Below are 11,518 nucleotides of genomic sequence, written 5' to 3'. Positions count from 1 at the left end.
CTGAGACCTCACCTTTGATTGGGGCGTGACTTCCCCAGTGGTTTGGCCTTTTCTTCTCACACAGCTCTGGTTACTGGTGTTACTGGCCAGGGCTGGGACAGGGACTCCAGGGAATTCAATTCCATCCTAACAAAGGGATCACAGACTCCGGTCTGTTGAGCAAGGCCTAAGGGTACTGGAGTGGACTGAGCAGCCTGGCAAAACTGAGACTTTCTACTGACCCCTGATCTAGGGTGGTAGACTCTCAGGATTGTCACTTGCTTCTCTGTATGTGACTTAGGAAAACCACTCAGCCTCTTGGTATACTGTTTATCATTAGGAGCCTGCTTAAGAAATGTAAGGCACTGAATGTGGTGGTACCCATTTGTGATCCCAACACTGTGAAGTTTGAAGGCATTCCAGTCCGCTTATCCTAGACTATAGAATGAGACCCGGTCTTAACAAAGGACAGTGAGGTGTATGAGGAGTGACTAATTCTCATCACATCCTGTACTTGGGAGGTACAGGAAGGAGATCAGGAATTTAAAGTTATCCTTGGCTGTGGATAAGTGGTTCTCAACCTGTGAGTCTCAACCCCTCCATAGGGGTTGCCTAAGGCACAGATATTTACGATTCATAACAGTAGCAAAATTACAGTTATGAAGCAGTACAAAATTAATTTTATGGTTGGGGGTTACCATAGCATGGGGAACTGTATTGAAGGGTCACAGCATTAGGAAAGTTGAGAACCACTGTTGTAGAGCAAGTTTGAGGGCTACCTGAGACCTTGTCACAAAACACAATGTAGCATAACATAGTCTCATAACAGCTTTATTTACAAGAGCCAGAAGCCAAAAAATAAAAGTCTAGTAACAAGGAAAATTGACAAATTATGGTGTATTTATACAACATAATACTTTGCAGCAATGAAAACAATTAATTACTCTTGGGGAATGGTGGCATCTATCTGTCATCCTAGCTGCTCAGGAGGCTAAGAGAAAAGGATCATTTGAACTCAGGGCTTCAAGGCTAGCCCTGGTAGCATAAGAAGGACCCATTTCCAAAAAGGAATTACTATGTGTGCAACAATATGAATGAACCTCATAGAAATTATCGTCAGTGAATACGTGTCATAATCTATTATTTCAATTATATATTGCCTTTTCATTTCCCTTTTCCTGTCTCTCTCTCTCTTTTTTTTTTTTTTTGCAGCAAGGACTCATATGTTGTCCAGGCTGGTCTTGCTTCTAATCTTCCTGCCTCCACCTGCTAAGTATCTGAATTGTAGGAATGGACCATCACTACTATTTTTGTCTTTTTTTTTTTTTTGGTTCTTGAGACAGGATTTCTGTGTGTAGCCTTGGCTGTCCTCAAACTCACAGAGGTTCCCCTGCATCTGTTTCCCAAGTGCTGGGATTAAAGGCGGGTGCCACTGCCCAGTCCATCACACCTATTTTATCCGTACTGGAGAGACAGGACTCAGGGTTTCCCAAGTCTGAGGCAGCTACTTTGCCAGCTCAGCCATTTCCCCAGCTTTTGTTTTCAAATATATTTACTGTTGCTGTTATTATCATCAGCAGTATTAGTATGGTTGTTTGCCTTTTGTCTGTGCACAATGTGTGTGCAGTGTTCACAGAGACCAGAAGAGGGCATTGGATTACCTTGGAACTGGAGTTACAAGATGGTTGTGAGCAGCCATGTAGGTGCCAGGAATTGAACTGGGTTCTCTGGATGAGCAGCCAGTGCTCTTAACTCCTGAGCCATGTCTCCAGTCCTCTATTTTTTGTTCGTTTGCTTGTTTTGTTTTTTAAGGAAGAGTTTTTTCTTTGTGTATCCCTGGCAGTCTTGGAACTTGCTTTGCAGACCAGGCTGGCCTGGAACTCACAGAATCACCTGCCCCTGCCTCCTGAGTGTTGGGATTCAAGGCACAGGCTGCCACAGCCCAGCTCTCTATTTTTTTTCTTTTTAAAACAGGATCTCACAATGTAACTCTGGCTGGCCTCAGCTGGCTGCAGTTCTCTTGCCTCCGCTCCTGAGTCCTGCGGTTGTAGGCATAAGCTGTCATATTTGGCTACTCACATACAATTTAGGAGTAAGACAAACTGACAGATGGTGCTAGAAGCCAGGAAAGGGAAGTCCTTTCTGGTGACAACATTGACTGGAAAGAGCACAGGAAAGTTGATGTCTTGACCAGATGATGGTTGTGAAGAAATGGTTGTTCACTGGGCTTTGTTCTTAAGGTACACATCTGAGCTTTACAGCCATCACACCCGGAGAGGAGACACATTGGAGTTTCTAAATGGATTCAAGGGTCAGTTAAGGAAACACAAGTGAACCAACTCCAAAGTGACTTCCTTGACTGAAAATGTCGGTAAAAGGTGCAACGTTACATCAGATACACTCTGGTATTTGTGTTATGCAGCTTCTCAAAGGCCTGGAAGATAGAGAGACCTTTCATCATTGGGAAAAACAGGCCTTCTGAAGCCAAGCTTTTGATATTATTACATTTCTTAATAAAAGAGATGTTTTCTTTTAAGAAAAGGGTTCCAGATCATTTATTTATTTTTCTGAAATGACTTCAGGGAATAACAACAAACAAAAGAAAAAAAAAACACAAAGAAAACTGAAAATTGTCACTGCCCGGAAAAAAAAAGCACCTCTTAGATAATCCTCACTTTCTTTCTTCCTTTTCTGGACTGGGGAGCCAGCTCAGTGGTGAAGGGCATGGTCAGTACACAGAGATACAGACTACAGCAAAATGAAATAGAATAGGTTGGTCCTGGTGGTGCAGACCTGCAGTGCTGGCACTTGGGAGGTAGAGGTGGGATCAGGAGTTCAAGGCTAACTTTGACTACATGACTAGTTCAAGGCAAGCCTGAATTGCAGGAGGCCCTGTCTCAACCCTCCCCCTCCTTCTACCAACATGAATAAATAAATTTAATAAATAATAACTGGTTGGGGTATAGCACAGTGATGTAACACTTGTGTAATGTATGAAGAGAAAAAAACAAAACAAAATGGCACAACAAATAAAAACATGTAAGACTCTTCACATGTTCAGGATTAGCTACACCAGGCAGGGCTGAATCTCCTGTCAATAATATGTTTAGGCAAGTGTTGGGGGATGTTAGGCCACTATGAACCCCGGATTTGCATTTGCATTGATTAAATAAAATTAACCTTGGGTCAGGTGGTTGAGTTAGCAAATAGTTGACAGAAAGTAATCATAGTGTGATGATATTTTATTTGTACTCTAACAACTAGAGATTGCATGAAGACCAGAGGGCAGGCCAGGCGTTGGTGGCACATGCCTTTAATCCCAAAACTTAGGATCTCTGTGAGTTCGAGACCAGTCTGGTCTACAAGAGCTAGTTCCAGGACTGCCTCAAAGCTAGAAAAGAAAAAGAAAAAAGATCAGAGGGCAGAGTTAGCCACTAGTTAACCATAGAGATCTGGAGGTCTGTACAGACAGACAGAAAGTGATTTGACTGGGCAGAGAGAGGAGTATAAGGTGGGAGGAGACAGGAGCTCTCTTTTTTCTGCTGAGAAGTTGGCAAGGTAAGGTGTGGCTGTAGCTTGCTCCTTTGTCTCTCTGATCTTTCAGCATTTACCCCTATATCTGACTCCTGGTTTTTATTATTAAGGCAGTTAGAATTTGTGGTACAATAGAGCATCAAAAGGCATCAGGGAGAGACAGGGAGACATAGGAAGTACTTGGGAGGGATTTGGAGTAGTGTGCCTCTTTTTGTTTGGGTAGAGCTGAAGGACGCTTTTTTTTTTTTTCAAAGACACCAGCAAGGAAAAGTTAGCTAGTTACTTACTACCTAGCATCTCTGAGCTAGCAGGTTTTCACCCCAGCCTTTGAATCTTTCATCTTATTTATACATAGAATGATGGAGATTTAGTTAAAGCTAACTTTAGTGGCGGCAACAAGGCTGGTACCTGTGGGAACAGAATTCCCACAAGACTGCAGCCTGAGCAGCTGGACCACTGCCAGAGAAGTAGGCTGGTAACTTTTCAGTTGCAGTAAATTAAGACTCAGCCATTGTGCCAAAGTTAAAACCACAGGCAGGAATGACAGTTCATACCAGCAATTGTACTCGGGAGGCTGAGGTATATTTTATTTTTTTTATTTTTGGTTGTGAGCCTAGCCTTTAACGGCTGAGCCATCTCTCCAGCCCAAGGCTGAGGTATCTATATAGCAAGATTGAGGCCAGCATGGGCTATATAAAACCTTTTCTTAAAAATTGTGTTCAGGATTGAAAGCCACCCCACTTCCAGTAACTGGGTTACTCTGTTGAAGACCATTCAAGCAGTTGCCATGTCCTCAGAAAAGAACCTGCCTATGTACCACCACTTAAAAAGGTAGACCAAAGATCCAGAAATGGGCTCCTCCTGGGCTATAGGAGGATTTCTGGTGGTTAGATACAAGCCAGTATTCCTCAGGGTTTGGCGAAGGGACATATGTCTACCTATGGTGCTATTAAAATATCAAGGCACATGCTGGCCTCCAGGTTCCCTCCATGCCACAAGTCCATGCTAGCATGCTAGTCTTTCTCTGCTCCTCCCCTACCCTCAACTCTGTCCAGCTTTCCTCTGACCAGCTATGCATTCTCCTTACAATCCTGCTATTCTTGCTCTGTTTGCTCTGTATGTCTGTCTCTGTTCCTGCTTCTCTCACTGTGTTTTCTCTACCCCCTGCTGTTCTCCTCTCTTTTGCAGATGACCCTAGCCATATTCAGTCTACTTTCTGTCTCTGTTCTGGACTCTTCCAGGTGCCTCTGGCTGTTTGCTCTCTCATATCTACAATAAAACCTTCCCCTTGGCAGTGTGTTGGTGCATGCCTTTAATTCCAGCACTTGGGAGGCTGAGGCAGGTGGATCCCTGTGAGTTCCAGACCAGCCTGGTCTACAGAACTAGTTGCAGGACAGCTAAGGCTGTTACACAGAGAAACCCAATCTTGAATTTTAAAAAAAAGAGAAAGAAAAAAAAGAGGAAATTTATCCATTTCTTTTAGATTTTTCCAGTTTGGTAGTGTATAGATTTATTTTTGTTGTTGTTGTTGTTGTTTTTGTTGTCTTTTTCAAGGAAGGGTTTCTCTATAGACCAGGCTGGCCTGGAACTCAGAGATTTGCCTGCCTTGGCCACTGACTGCTAGGATTATAGGTGTGTACCACCGTTGCCCAGCCTGGAGTACAGATTTTTAAAGTATGTCCTTATGATCCTCTGTATTTTCTCATCTACTGTGATGTTCCTTTTCATCTCTAATTTTATTTAGATCTGTCTTTTAGTTAATTTGCCTAAGAGTTTATCAATCTTACTGATTTTCTCAAAGAACCACTTCATTTTTTTTTTTTTTTTTTGTATTTTTGTTGTTTCTATTGATGTCAGCCCTGAGTTTGAATATTTTTTGCTATTTTTTTTTTGAGACAGGATTTTTCTGTGTAACCCTGGCTGTCCTAGAACTCACTTTGTAGACCAGGCTGGCCTTGAACTCATAGAGGTCTGACTACCTCTGCCTCCCAAGTGCTGGGATTAAAGACATGGACCGACCACCACCACACAGCTCTCTTGCTATTTCTTTTTGGGTGTTATTTCTTATTGTTCTAGAGTTTTAGCTGTGCCACTAAGTTACTAACATGAGATCTCCAATTTTTTGATGTAGACACAGTGCCATGTCTAGAACCGCCTCTTGTCCCACAGATTTTGGTCGGGTTTTCATTTTCATTCGTTTCTTTAAAGTTTTCGGTTTTCGCCAGGCGGTGGTGGCGCACGCCTTTAATCCCAGCACTCGGGATGCAGAGGCAGGTGGATCTCTGTTAGTTCAAGAGCTAGTGCCAGGACAGCCTCCAAAGCCACAGAGAAACCCTGTCTCAACCCCCCCCCCCCAAAAAAAAAAAAGTTTTCGGTTTTCTTCTTGATTTCTGTCTTGATCCATTTTTCACTCAGTTGCTCAGAGAGAGTTGCTCAGTTTTCATCCTGCAGGACCGGAAGGAAAGTGAGGATCTCATACATACCCAAACTCGAGCCCAGTGTGGCCACCTGGAGGTCTCTGATAGGAAGTGCTTCCGAGTATCCTGCAGTTGGGAATCTCCAGCTCTGGTCTCTCTCCTCCCATTCCAGACCTCCAAAAGCCCGCTAAGGGCCAGCTCCTCCCCCAGAGCTGACCAAGACCAGACGACACCTACAGGATATTTAAGACATGTTCCACAGTCCTGCCGCGGAATTTCTCTTCTGCCTTTCTGAGAGTCTCCTGGGAGTTGCTTTGCTCTATTTATTAAATCTGGATTTACTAACTGGGTCTGTTTTGACTTATTGCACCGGTGGAAGATACTCAATAATTGGGGATCCAATACTTATCACCTCCCTCCCTCCTTCCCTCTCTCTCTCTTCAAGACAGGGTTTCTCTGTGTAGCCCTGGCCGTCCTGGGACCCACTCTGTAGACCAGGCTGCAGGCCTGCACATCCAGCGTGCGCCACCAACTCTGACTCCATCCGTTCCTCCTGAGTTCTCCTGTGGCAAGAATGACTGTTTCTCTTTCCATTTCACTGGACCAGAAATGCCCATCTCCTAATCCGGTTGGCACCAGGTCACCAGCTCCGCCTTTCTTCTTTCACCCTGCCGTCCTGTGTGCACCTGCTGTCACCTACGGATCCAGAAATGACCACAGTACTTTGGTCTTAGATGAACCGCTTTACTTCAAGTGCATCTCCCTTTAAGGGAATGCATTGGATGTCATTTGGAGGATGGTTCCCGGTAGATAAGGAATAACTGGGCTGGAGTTTGAGGAGTTGTTAGCTCGCTGGGAGAAAGACCCTCCACCTTTGAGGACAGTGACTACAGGGTGCTTCCCTGACAAATGAAATGGGACTTGCTGCAGCCCCTAGAGTTGATAGGATGCCAAACCCCAACCCTCTCAGAAAAACCGCCCAAAAGCCTAGTTGCACATTCTTGGAGTCTGGCGGCTCCTCCCCTGAAGCTGCCTAATCCCAGTCTAAAGCGTTACAATTGGTCACAACCCCAGTTTATGGAGAACATGTCATCACCCCCCCCAATACACACACACACCTACAGGGTATTTAATCCCCCTCCTTTAGATTGGCCATTTGATTTTTTCTCCTGCTCCCCTCTCTGGCTCTCTTTGCCCAAATAACCTGGTCCTTTACTTTTTAATTCGACTTAATATGGCTTACTTCGTCAGCAAAGAAACCTATTATTGGTGGTACAGAAAACCTATCACCAGGGACAGAAAGCTTTCTGAACTTTTCTGGTAAATGTGGTGAATGGAGCATTGTGGTCCTTCAGTAAGTCATACCATAGTAGATATTTCTCCTGTAGGTTGTGTGAATTCCAGCCACCTGGGCTCCAAGGTGAGACCTTGGCTCAAATACAAACAAATAAAATAAAATTAACCACCATAGAAGCCAAGTTTAAAATATTTACCTCTGGAAGCTAGAGAGATGGTTCGGCAGTTAAGACTCTTGCTACTCTTCCAGAAGCCAGGTTTGGTTCTGTGTACCCACAGGTACCTGTAACTCCAGTTCCAGGGGAGCTGACTCCCTCCCCCCGCAACACCTTTGGCTTCCACAGGTATAGCATGCAAACAGTGCACTTGCATACATGCAGGCAGAATACTCAATACAAAAAATAAAAATTTCAAAATATATAGAACATGGCTGGAGAAAGTAGCTCAGTGGTGGAGTGCTCACCCAGCACATCTCAGGCCCTGGGCTCAGTCCTTAGCACTGTGGGCAGCATTTGCATATACAAAGAGAGAAAAGGGAGAGGTTTTTTTTGTAACATCACGGCATTCTAATTGTACAAAAAATCATATAATTAATTATATATAAACAAAGAAGTCCAAATGTCCATATGTAACTCCAAAGAGCTTTTCACCAGCAGGTTTGGGCAGGATTGAACTTTTCGCCCCCTTGTGGTTATAGAGAGGTATTAATTTGTACATTGAGCCTTATATGAATTGGAGTTTTTTTCTACAATATTTGTTTTATAACCAAGTATTTTTTTTGAGACAGGGTTTCTCTTTAACAACCCTGGTGGTCCTGGAACTCAATCTGTAGACAAGGCTGGCCTCACACTCAGAGATCTGCCTCCTAAGTGCTGGGATTAAAGGCGTGTGCCACCATGCCGGGCATAACAAGTATTATATAAAAGTTCATGTGTAATCTGGCAGTAGTGGCTCATATATGTAATTTTAACATGCAGTCAGGTGTTGGTGGTGCATGTCTTTAGTAGCAGTACTAGGGAGGCAAAGGCAGGCGGATTTCTCTGAGTTTGAGACCAGCCTGGTCTACAAGAGCTAGTTCCAGGACAGCCTCCTAAGCCACAAAGAAACCCTGTCTCGAAAAACAAAAACAAAACAAAATTTTAACACTCAAGAGGGCGGAGGCAGGATGACTGCCTTAAGGACCAGGCCAGACTAAACAACATAGGAAGACCTTGTCTTAAAAACAAAAATATCGTCAGGTTGTGGTGCTGCCTGACTTTAATCCCAGCACTTGGAATACAGAGAGAGGCGGGGGGGGGGGATATCCATGAGTTTAAAGCCATTGAGATCTACAAAGCAAGTTTCAGGGCTATACAGAGAAGCCCTGTCTTGAAACAATCAAACAAATAAAGGGCTGGGTGTGAATACCTTTAATCTCAGTACCTGAGAATCAGAGACAGGATCTCTGAGTTTGAGCCCAGTCTGGTCTATATAATAAGTTCCAGGCCAGCCAAAGTTAAATGGTGAGATCCTGTCTCAAAAACAGGAGTGAGGTGGTGAGAGCTGAGACTATTCAGCTTCTAGACTTCTTGCCTATAGGAAGCCCGGGGTTCCAGCCTCAGCACCCCTAGAACTGGGGAGGTGGTTAGGTTTTTTGTTTTTCTTTTGTTTTTTTAGTTTTTTCTTTAAAGATTTATTTGTTTATTGTGCATACAGTGTTCTGCCTGCATGTATGCCTGCAGGCCAAAAGAGGGCACCAGATCTCATTAAGATGATTGTGAGCCACCATGTGGTTGCAGGGAATTGAACTCAGGACCTCTGAAAGAGCAGCCAGTAACCTCTGAGCCATCTCTCCAGCCCGTTTTTTTTTTTTTTTTTTGTCAACTTGAGATAAGAAAAATGTGTCTGGGAGTATAGAACCTCAACTGAGAAGATGCCCCCATGAAATCGGCCTGTAGAACATTTTCTTAGTGATTCATGTAGGTGGTGAGACCCCTGGGCCAGTGGTCTGCAGTTTAATATGAAATCAGGCTGAACAAGCCATGGAGGGCAAGCCAGTAAGTAGTGTTCCTCCTTGGCCTCTGCTTTAGTTCCAGCTTCCATGTCTGGCCTTGAGTTCCATGTTTCCTGCCTGACTTCCATTGGTAATGCACCAGCACATGGAAGTATAAGCCAAATAAACTTTTCCCTTCCCAAGTTGCATTTGGTCATGATGTTGAATCACAGCAATAGAAAGCAAACTAAAACCTTAGGCAAAACAGGGTTTTTTTTGTTTTTCGTTTTTGTTTTTGTTTTGTTTTTTTTCTGAGACAGGGTTTCTCTGTATTGCTTTGGAGCCTGTTCTGGAACTTGTTCTTTAGACGAGGCTGGCTTCAAACTCTGCCTCCTGAGTGCTGAATTAAAGGTGTGTGCACCACCACCTGGCTGCTTTTTAGTTTCTTAAGACATTTCAAAATTATTTCATATGAGTCATTTATGAGAGAAAGGAAACCATTGCAAAACTCTGGTTCTCTCTCTCTCTCTCTCTCTCTCTCTCTCTCTCTCTCTCTCTCTCTCTGTGTGTGTGTGTGTGTGTGTGTGTGTGTGTGTGTGTATGACAGGTCTTTTGCATTCTTAATGGGTGTGCCACCTCTCCAGGCCCTCTACTTTATTTTTTGAGAAATGTCTCACTGAACCTAGAAGTCTCTGATTTGCTAGGCTGGATAGACAGTGTGCTCTGAGGATCCAGCTGTCTCTAAACTCCTTCTTCCCCTTTCCTGGATCCAGCTGTCTCATACCCTTTCTTCCCCTTTCCTGGATCCAGCTGTCTCATACCCTTTCTTCTCCTTTCCTGCCTCACAGCCCTGAGGTCACAGACCAGCGCTGTGGGGTTTTACAGTGTGCAGATCCAAACAGATGTCCTCACACATGTACAGTAAATAGTCCACTCCCAAGGCAAGTTCTCAGATTTAAAAAGCATTTTTAAAATTTTTGTTTAATGTGTGTTCATATCTGCCAGCACCAATGTCACAGCATTGGATGTGGAGGTAAAAGGATAAGTCTCAAAATTCTGTCCTCTCCTTCTACCATATGGATCCAGGTATCTAATTCAGGTCATGCCTTTACCTGCTGAGTCATCTTGCTGACCCCAGGTTCTTTGATTTCTGTTCAGCTCAAAAGCCTTAGAAGAAAATTACTCTCATCATTACCCACCCCTCTCAACACACACCGACAGGGTTTCTCTGTGTAACCCTGGCTGTCCTGGAACTCACTCTGTAGAACAGAGTGTCTTCAAACACAAAAATCTGCCTTCCTCTACCTCCTGAGTGCTAGGATTAAAGGTGTGGACTACCACTTTGCCTGGCTTCATTGTTACTTAAAAATGTATTATTATTATTATTATTATTATTATTATTATTATTATTATTATTTAATGTATTTGAGTGTTCTGCCTGCATCTATTGTGTCTTTTTGGTGCCTGTGGAGGTCAGAAGAGAGCATCAGATCCCCTGGAACTGGAGTTAAAGGTGTTTATTAGCCTCCATGTGGATGCTAGGAATCATACCTGGGTTCTCTTGCAAGAGCAGCCAGTGGTTGCCATTGCTAAGCCATCTTGCCAGTCCACAAATTACTGTTATTCTATTATCTTTACTATTACCACAAATTACTATTATCATTAATCAGTTGATGAAGTCAATTTATTAAAATCATTGACTGAGGCAACTACAGTAGTGATTTAAACGCCCACTCCTGGCTCAGTTTTGAAGGCGTGATCTGCTTCATAGTCTCCGGGCTGTGAACCCGGAGAACCCCTCATAGGTTCTCATCTTGGGGGCGGTGCCAGTCTAGGAAGCTCCACCACACTGAGTTTCTCTTGCGAGCCTCAGGCCTTAGTAGGCCTGTGAACTGGTCCTTTCACTTTCGGATCCTTTTCCTTTGAGCCTCTGGCTAGGATAATTCCAATCCAGTGGATTGCCACCTTCGGTGCCACAGGCATGTCTCAAAAGCCATAGTTGTTGAGTCAGGACAGGACCAGACCGAACCAAAGCACCCATAACTGCATTTCAGAAAGAAAGAAATTATTAAAACATGCCCCCATCCTGCTCTCTTTTCTGTGCGTTCTTGGAGTGTGTGGCCGAGCCAGATTGTGAAGATTTAAAATATATATATATATACATTAAAGAAATGTTGTAAACATTCTCTTCCACTCATTCTACTTTTCAAGATGTAGTTGCTAGGGTGAGGTGGTTTACAGCTCTAGGTCAGTGGTAGAGCAAATGTGTGAAGCTCTAGTTTGCTAAAAGACAAAGCCAGTGGACAGTGGTGGCGCACAC

This window comes from Cricetulus griseus, chromosome 3 (assembly GCF_003668045.3).
Source record: "Cricetulus griseus strain 17A/GY chromosome 3, alternate assembly CriGri-PICRH-1.0, whole genome shotgun sequence".
Lineage (NCBI taxonomy): Eukaryota > Metazoa > Chordata > Mammalia > Rodentia > Cricetidae > Cricetulus > Cricetulus griseus.
The sequence above is the reverse complement of the archived record's forward strand: the minus strand, read 5'-3'. Positions refer to the sequence as shown.